The sequence below is a fragment of the Triticum urartu genome, chromosome 6A (assembly GCF_056163025.1).
Source record: "Triticum urartu cultivar PI428250 chromosome 6A, HENAU_Tu73, whole genome shotgun sequence".
In the NCBI taxonomy this organism is placed as follows: domain Eukaryota; kingdom Viridiplantae; phylum Streptophyta; class Magnoliopsida; order Poales; family Poaceae; genus Triticum; species Triticum urartu.
In genome coordinates this window covers 300,876,040-300,884,734 of record NC_141878.1, presented here as the reverse complement: position 1 = coordinate 300,884,734, position 8,695 = coordinate 300,876,040, and positions in this window count along the sequence as shown.

Sequence of the window (8,695 nt, the reverse complement as noted above, 5' to 3'; positions counted from 1 at the left end):
GCTTTTGCCATGCATTTGTGACCCATGCTTTGCATTACACATGATGATTGATTCTCATACTTGTATGTGTATTTGCAAGCTTGGTGGAGATATTGCTTGTTATTGCGATGTTTGCTTTGTACCCCATGCCTATGATGATACTTTCATCTTGCTTTGTGTTCGTGCTTGCGATATATCATGTGCATTGCCTATGCCTATTATTTGCTCTCATGACATGATTGCCATGATTTACTCTAGTATGTTGCATCTTCACACTACTGGCTTGCACGACTTGATTACTATGCTTGACTTGATTGCCTCACACATGATGAAAAATTGCTCTTTCTATTGTGTTGAGTGCCACACTATATTCACTACACCCCATGCACATTATGCTTGGATTGTCTTGCACTTGACCCATGTGTTTAGACACTTCATTTTACTTGGTGTTGTGAATGATTCCTATGCCTACCATAGACCTTTCATTGAGCAATTTGTGAATGCTTGCTATGAACTTGAGGTAGATGCTTCTTCACTTGTCCAACATATTTGCATCAATACCTCACATTTACATGCTTGTCCCCATGATATCCTTGATTATGCTCAATTTATGTGCTTACAAGCCATGTCACAATCCTTTGTCACACCATATGCTATGCTTGATGACAACACTTGTTGGGTGAATCACCTCTTGAATGCTTGGTTTTGCACTAACGCTAACCGCATTTGTTTTTCCAAGTGTTTGTTCTCCTTGCTCCTTTTGAAGGAATCACGAGATGGTGCGACATTAGAGAGTGCCCATTTCAAGCTTCAAGATGACGAGAACTTGGTGATCGACCACTCCTACACGGCGACGCCATCTCTTTCCCATGGTGATTTGGATTTCAATCCGAGGTCGGATCTTTCCCAAGGGAGGGGAGATGATGCGGAGCACCCTATGGAGATCACCATGTCAAGAGTCCGTTTGGCAAGTGACACGTGCGACATCTACTTCACATACATAAAGATGAATCATCTCCTTTACACGTGCTCACTTGACCCCTTCGAGGATGGTATACTACTTGACACTCCACTCGTGTGCATGCATAGGTATTGTCGGAATGCCACGGATGACGAGGAGGAGTGCAAGCACCAAGGAACACCTACACCATCCGCGAGGGAAGCCTAGAAGAGAAGACGGAAGAAGAAGGAGCTGCAGAGTCTTCAGCGACCGGACGACCGGAAGCCACCGGACGTCCGACCCTCTACAGCCGCCGGACGACCGATGACACCGGACGTCCGACAAGTCCCAGTCACCGGACGTCCGATGCTTACCGGAAATCCGGTGCCACCTGTCCCGAGAAGAATCAGCGGATGTCCGACGTGCACCGGATGTCCGATCCATCCTGAGCCACCGGACGTCCGACCCCCACCGGTCGTCTGGTACCTGCCTATGTGCAGCCGCGGGCCTTTGGCCTTGTACCCCTCTCCCACTTCCCCCTTCGTGGCTAAGACTATAAATATACCACCTCCACCTCCTTTCTAAGGTTAGCAAAGGATTAGCTCATGTTTGTGTGAGAGCTTTGCTCATCCACTTGGTTACCTTCTCCTCGGAGATCGCGCCACCACCGGAGAAGATCCTTCCAAGCGGATTCAAGACCCCCTCTTGGGTGGCCCCATCAAGACCTCCTCACGGAGAAGAACCCGGTTACTGTTTGTATCGTCCGTTGTTGACTTTGGATCAATGTATATTCCTTTGTGTTCATCAATCTAGCACATGTGTGATCTATTTCTTGTTGGTTGAGTGATTTCTCTCGTGTTTTCCCCCGTTTTCCCCTCGTGTTCTTCGTGTTCATCCTTGGGATCCGCTCCTTTCGTGAAAGATCGGCCATCTATGGTTCCACCCTACATCAGAAGAAGAACGAGTCCCTAAAGAAGATAAACGGACGTAGTCGAATGAATCCTCACAACACGACGTTATCGGAACCAACCCGAAGAAGCAACACTGGAAAGAAGCAAACAATCATGGTAAACAACCATCACATAAACATGGCATGATGCACAATCAAGTATGATGCATGTCCGGTTTAATGATACATGACATGGCAAAGTGCAACAACCAAAACTACAAATTAAGTGGAGCTCAATATGCAACGGGTTGCATATTGACGGAACACCACATCAATTATTTAGTTCACTCCCGGTTAGGTACTCAACAATATTAAATGTTGGTTAACATGGCAAGAGGTGAGGCATAACAAAACTACACCAGCTAAACAATTTAAATGGGGCCGGATATAACAAAAAACAAATCCGGTAAATCAACATATGCATTAGCAATTTAGAGCAAACAACAATTTAAACCATTTTAAATGTTGTTATCATGATGCGGATGACATGTGCACGTTTATGCAAGTTTTATGAAAATGTTGGCATGAGCATATTATGAAGCATTTGACATCGTGGCGGAAACGAAAGGATGCCACCGCGATGAATCCGAAAATGATGCCACGGCACCATATTGGTTCCGGTAGCTCACGGAGATACCGGTGCAAACGATCAAATGAGAGATGAGCGGAACGTGCAAGAGATGGTGGGGTGATCTCGGTAACCGGGTTCCCACGGGTCGACGGCATGGCAAACGGGGATGTGCATGAACAAACGGGCATGGTGCAAACACAGAGTTCATCTCAAACATCGCAAGCATTCATTCACGAACGTCGCGTCAGGGTTATACCTTCGAAGCGTGCAAACGGGACGGTTCGGGTTCGGTGAGGTAGAGGAAGTAGACGTTCTCGGGCGTTTGTAGTGGAGGTAGTCATTCATGTTCGGGAAGCGGTAGAGGTATGGGTCTTCGACAACGGTCATCGTACACGCTCCGAGGTCGTCGGTAGAGGTTCTCCCGATCTCGGCGACAGTAGTGGTACACGTTTTCGTAGATGTTCGAGTCATCGTAGTGGTACTTAGTGAATCCCAAAACGGTCTTGGCGTCTTCACATGTAGGGGTACTTGGCGTCATGGTACTTGGGACTTCGGACTTGCCGGCCTCGTCCTTGCGACGGTAGTCGAATTTGAAGTTTTTGGTTCATAGGTCTTCGGCGACGGTAGTCGTACATGTGTCAGAGAGGAACTTGTTGCATCCAAGTCCTTCGGGGTTCCTTGTTGTACTTGCGTTTCGGTGCGATACTTAGCGATTCCAGGATGTAAAGGTACACTTGTCGTAGCCGTGTAGTCGTTCATGTATCGCCATGGTGTAGTCATACTTGGCGTCCACAGCAACATGTCCATGATGGCCAAACAAACCAATAGCAACCGAAGGCAGCAGGGTGCGGGGCAAGGCTTGAGCGACGAGGATGCCATGGTCATGCAACGGAGCAAAGGCGGCGCCGGGGCTCAGGGATGGCATGGACGGGCAGAAGCGCTCGGGATCGAGCTCCTCTCGATCCAGAGCATGGCTGCGGGCACGAGATGGAGGTGGAGGCCCGACGAGGTCGGCGGCTTAGGCCTCCATGGTGGCAGCGAAGGTCCGCTGATGGACTTGGGCGACGATGCGGTCGGGAGCAACAGAGGAAGGGGAGCGGCCCTGGCCATGAGGTGCAGCGGCGGGAGCTTCGAGCCCGGCTGGCTGCGGCCATGGAGGACGGCGGCGCTGAGGCAGGGTAGAATCAGAGGGAGGCGACGGGCGTGGGGATGGCAGGGGCGCACGGCTCTGTAGGCTCCAGGTGGAGGAGGAGAAGGGGCGCGCCGGGGGAAGGCTCGGTCGCGTAGGGGTCCTGTGGAGCACGGCGGTGGCGGTCGCAGGCCGACGGCGAAACGGCCGCAGGGGAGGAGAGGCCGGCGAGGTCGCATGCGTAGGGCGGCGGCCTGCTTGGCGGCGAAGGATGCGGGCTGGAGGTGCACGCAGGCTGCGAGGGAGGGATGAGAGGGAGAGATGGTGGCGCTGGGGATCGAGAAGATGGGGGTTCGGGCGAAGGGTTCGCTGGAGACGGTGCTAGGAGGAGGCAGGGGAAGTTGGGGATCGAGAAGATGGTTAGGGTTAGGTGGGGTCGAGGGTTTAGGTGGGCTTTGGTGCCAATGGGCCGGCTGGGCTGTGCTGGAATCCCTCCCCCTCTTACTTATCTTATTTCCTCTAGCAGAAAAAAAGAAAGAAAAGAGAGAAAAGAAAGATTAGGGAAGGAACTTGGGCAGCGGATAATTTTCTTGAGCTCCCAAAAATGAGCATGTTCACGGAAAAAAATAGAAGTGACAAGATAGCATGAGTTAAATTCAAATTCATTTGAATATAATTCAAATGGTTTTGAATTTATAGGTTTGGTGTGGCCAAAAATGTTCGGATTTTCGGTGGGGCTTGGATAAGGGAGAAAAGAATTATCGACAAAGTTTGAGAGTCGAAAACCCGAAGAAGGAAAGGTCAAGGATTTAACATGCAAGTGGGTTGCGGATAATCCCAAATTAATGGAATACTTTATAATAGCTCCCTAAATATTGAGAGGGTATGTTTTAAAGAGAAACCACCATGTGAGTTCCCTCGATTTAAATGGATCGAAGACCCATACAATTTATTTAAGTGAGTTTTAGATAGCTTTGAGAAAAAGATGGCATGATGACATGATGCAAAGATGAATGCAACGGACCAAACAAATCACACGACGAATCTCGAAAAACAAGGAAGGCACCTGGAGCGCCGGTCTTGGGGCGTCACAACACTCCACCACTATGAGAGGATCTCGTCCCGAGATCTAGGATGGCACCAGAGAGAAATAGAAGAGGAAGAGAAGAGGTAAAACTAAGTTGCTTCTTTGACAAACGAGTGAAACCAAAGAGTCTTGAGAGGTTGAACAACTTGAAAGAAAGAATACAACGAAGATGGACAAAGTTGAAAACACTCCGTTAGATAAGAGAAACAAGGAACCTTACTAGAACCTTGTAGGTTGAAAGACATAAGAAAAGTGTTACAATGTACAAGAAGTACATGCAAGCACTCTGGTAGCAACGAAATGTACAAGGAACAATAAAGATCAATTACGATAACACTCCGGTTGGAAAAGGAATAAGAATGATATAATTTGGGCAACACTCTGACTGTAAATGGAAGGAATTAAACATGATCTTGACAAAACAAGATGATGGGTTGAAGAGAGAAACAACACAATGCTTTCGGAACAAATGTAAGAAAGGAATTAAAAGAACGGAGGAGAGAACAACATCTTGTACCTCAATGAGCTTGCAAAGGCATCCTTAGGCGAAGGGTCGAACGGAGTTGTTGGAAAACCAACAATGAAAAGAGTAAGCTTGTTGTGGGCTTATGGAGAACACGTCGATATCTTGAGGTGAAATTCTGCCACAACAAAACAATAGATTGGATTGATATCAACCAGGAGATGGAAACTCTTTCATCGAGATGAGAAGCGGAAATTGGATCATAGATAAGCACCATAATGGCAACATTCCCAATGGAAGGCTTTAGGTGAAATCTATACCAAGATAACTCCAAAGAAGAAAATAATGGGTTTAAATATCTCATTCCTGACAACTTTTGAATCATGAAACATGAAGGGAAAATGTCAAGAAAGACATAACACCACCTGAAAAAGATAAGATAGAAAGAATTTCACTTCGGAATGCAAGATGAAGAATAGTTGAGCTCCTTTGAAAAGAATCTCGATCAACACTTCGAGAAGGAATTAAATCCTTTACGAACCATCATGTAGAGCCTCCATAAAGAACTCCGATAATAAAAGGATGATCGAAAGAAAGAGAAGTTGAAAGAACAAGATGAAGCCTTGCAATGATTTAGATGGAGCTTCGAAATGATATCATTGAAATAGCTTGGAGCTCCGGAAACAAAAGATGAACAACTTAGCACCGAAAAATTGATATCATGAACGAACTCCGAAAGAAAAGAATTGAATCACCTCAAGGAAACAAGAATAAGATTAACTGTATGTTTATCCTTCACCAATTAAATTGATGATGAGCAATGGATTTGGCATACTACTTATTATTGTAGAAGGATTAAGATAGACATAGCGTCAACTTGAGAAAGTCTTGAATGAATCGTCGGTAGGATTTGAAAGAACGAAAGAGTTGATACGATAATGAAGGAAGAGAAATCTTGAACCAAACCACCGCAAGGATTGAAAAAGAGAGTAGCAAAGGCACAAATCACCGGGTAGAATTTGAAAAACAAACGAATGAAGATACTTGAGGGAATTTAGATACAAGTGAAACGAATAGATCATGAACTGATCAGAGTATATTTTAATGATGCACCGGTAAGATTTGGTGAACAATAGGTGAAGGCTGAGAATGAATAAACCTGAAATGATGGGCTTCGGAAAATCAAACTGAAAAGAATCTTGAATTGCTCTGGATGGGTGAAAAGAATTCTCACAATCGAAAACAATGATGAGAGGATGGCAACAAGCTAGAACCATGAATCTTGAAGAGAATGGAGCATAATTTAAGAGAAACTCTTCTTCGGTCTTCAAAATCCGAGAATGACGACGAGAAACACCATCAAGAATTATTTAGGCACTCCGGGAGAATCCCAAAAAAACGAAGAGGTTGAACCAACGATGAAAAGAAATTGAAAGAACTTGGATAAAGGCATTTGAATGATGATAACTCATTCTTACGTCAAACTTTGAAATGAATTTGAGAATAACTCCGGGAAGATTAGAAGAGTCAGGTAAGATCTTGGAAAAAGACATGTCGGTTAGGGCCCACTCAAGAAACACCGTTGAAAAGAATTATTTGAAGATATTGCATCGGTTGATTTAAACGTCTTGAAAAAGATAACATCCTCGAAAGAGTTTGCACGGATTAAGAGTGGAAACACGAATCTTCGAGATATCTTGAGCACTCCGGAACAATTGAATAGCGAGAAGTGAATTATTATGAGGTACACCGGCATAAGAAAGCATTTGAAATGATAAAAAGGATATGATCGACAAATCTTGACTTGAATCCATCGAAGAATAAAAAGAATGAAGAATGATGAACTTGAGGTTCCGTTAGGATCTTCATGAGAATCATCGGGTAAGAACATTGACGGAAAAGAATGGAGAAACTTCATAAACATAAGATAGATACTTGATAAAGAAATCTTAGTCCTTGAAGAAAAAGGGTGGGTGGGTGGGAAAAACAAAGGCAACTTGGAGACTGATGAAACAAACACCGTTGAGAAGAACTGATACTTGATCTTGCGGATGTTGAAATGATCGGATCAACTTGAAGAGAAACACACCGGTGAAAAGGATTGACATGACAAACTCGATTATCATGAAGGATTGGTATTCACATTGGAGTATGAGAACACCGCTTAGGAAAAGTATGGAATCAACACTTGACATTGAAGCAACTCGAATACCACAACTCAAAAAAACAAAACAAAGGATTGGATTGCAAAATAAGCCGGAACAAACATATGATAGAGATTTCGTCCGAAGTTTTCATGGTGGGGCCTACACGGGCTCGATCGTACAGCACCATCATGTACAAGGCAGTGCACATGACATACGAAGCGTCCCCGAGTCAGCATAGCCAAGGACTCTTTAAGACACAACGAGACCACTGTAAAACCAACCGTGAATAGGCAGACCACTAGACGTTGAACCCCAATTTCATATCATACATCTGTCGGAAATATATCCTAGGAGCTACTTGAATTCCCACTTATAAACTCCCGAAACTTTCCGGTTATGCAATCAGGTGTTGGGGATACAAGGGAAGCATAATATCTCACCCAAAACTAGCAAATCCTACATCCAGCTGTATCCATCCTTCAACACATAACCAAGAAACCTTCGGAAATCGTTTACCTCAACCTTCAAAAAGCATTCGTTATACGAGTTATGGCAATACTCCCGAACTCCCGCCCCAGTACTGGGTGGCATCGAGGTTATCTCACCAACAACTGCATAAAAGAGATTTTTCGATGTCGGCGAAACTCAGGTATTCTAGAACTGCAACGATAAAATTGTGACGACAACACCTCGGAGCTCAACTTCCCGGGACACTTCCACAACCCCTAAATGTCAGGAGGCACCAAGAACAATGTTCTCGTCACAAAACCATCGGAACGATTCCAAGATACCCGCGTGATCCTAAAAAAACTAGTGAAATTTGAGAAGAGAAGAGTCAAAACTCTACATCAGGATGCCTCACCAGAGCGACGAAGGGACTGAGGGGTAAAAAGAATCCTACTCTCCGATATATGTAATCCTAAATGACTCAAAACATTTTCCTAGACTCAACAACGCCAGCAATTCGATCAACCAGGGGGCTCCTAAGGTCGGGGAAGGCTCTGATTACCAACTTGTAACGCCCACGATGCGGCTATATCTCCCACGTGTCAAAGCACGACTTAGAGGCATAACCGCATTGTAAGCAATGTCGCAAGTGAGGTAATCTTCACACAACCCATGTAATACATAAGGGAAAGAGATACATAGTTGGCTTACAATCGCCACTTCACACAATAAATGAATAAAGCATTACATCATCCACATACAATCAGGGTCCGACTACGGAACCAAAATAAAAGAAGACTACCCCAAATGCTACACAGATCCCCGATCGTCCCAACTGGGCTCCACTACTAATCAACTGGAAACGAAACAACATAACGAACACGATCTTCAACGAGCTCCTCCTTGAGCTTGATTGCGTCACCTACACGATATCATCGGCACCTTCAAGCTGGTTTTGGAAGTATCCGTGAGTCACGGGGACT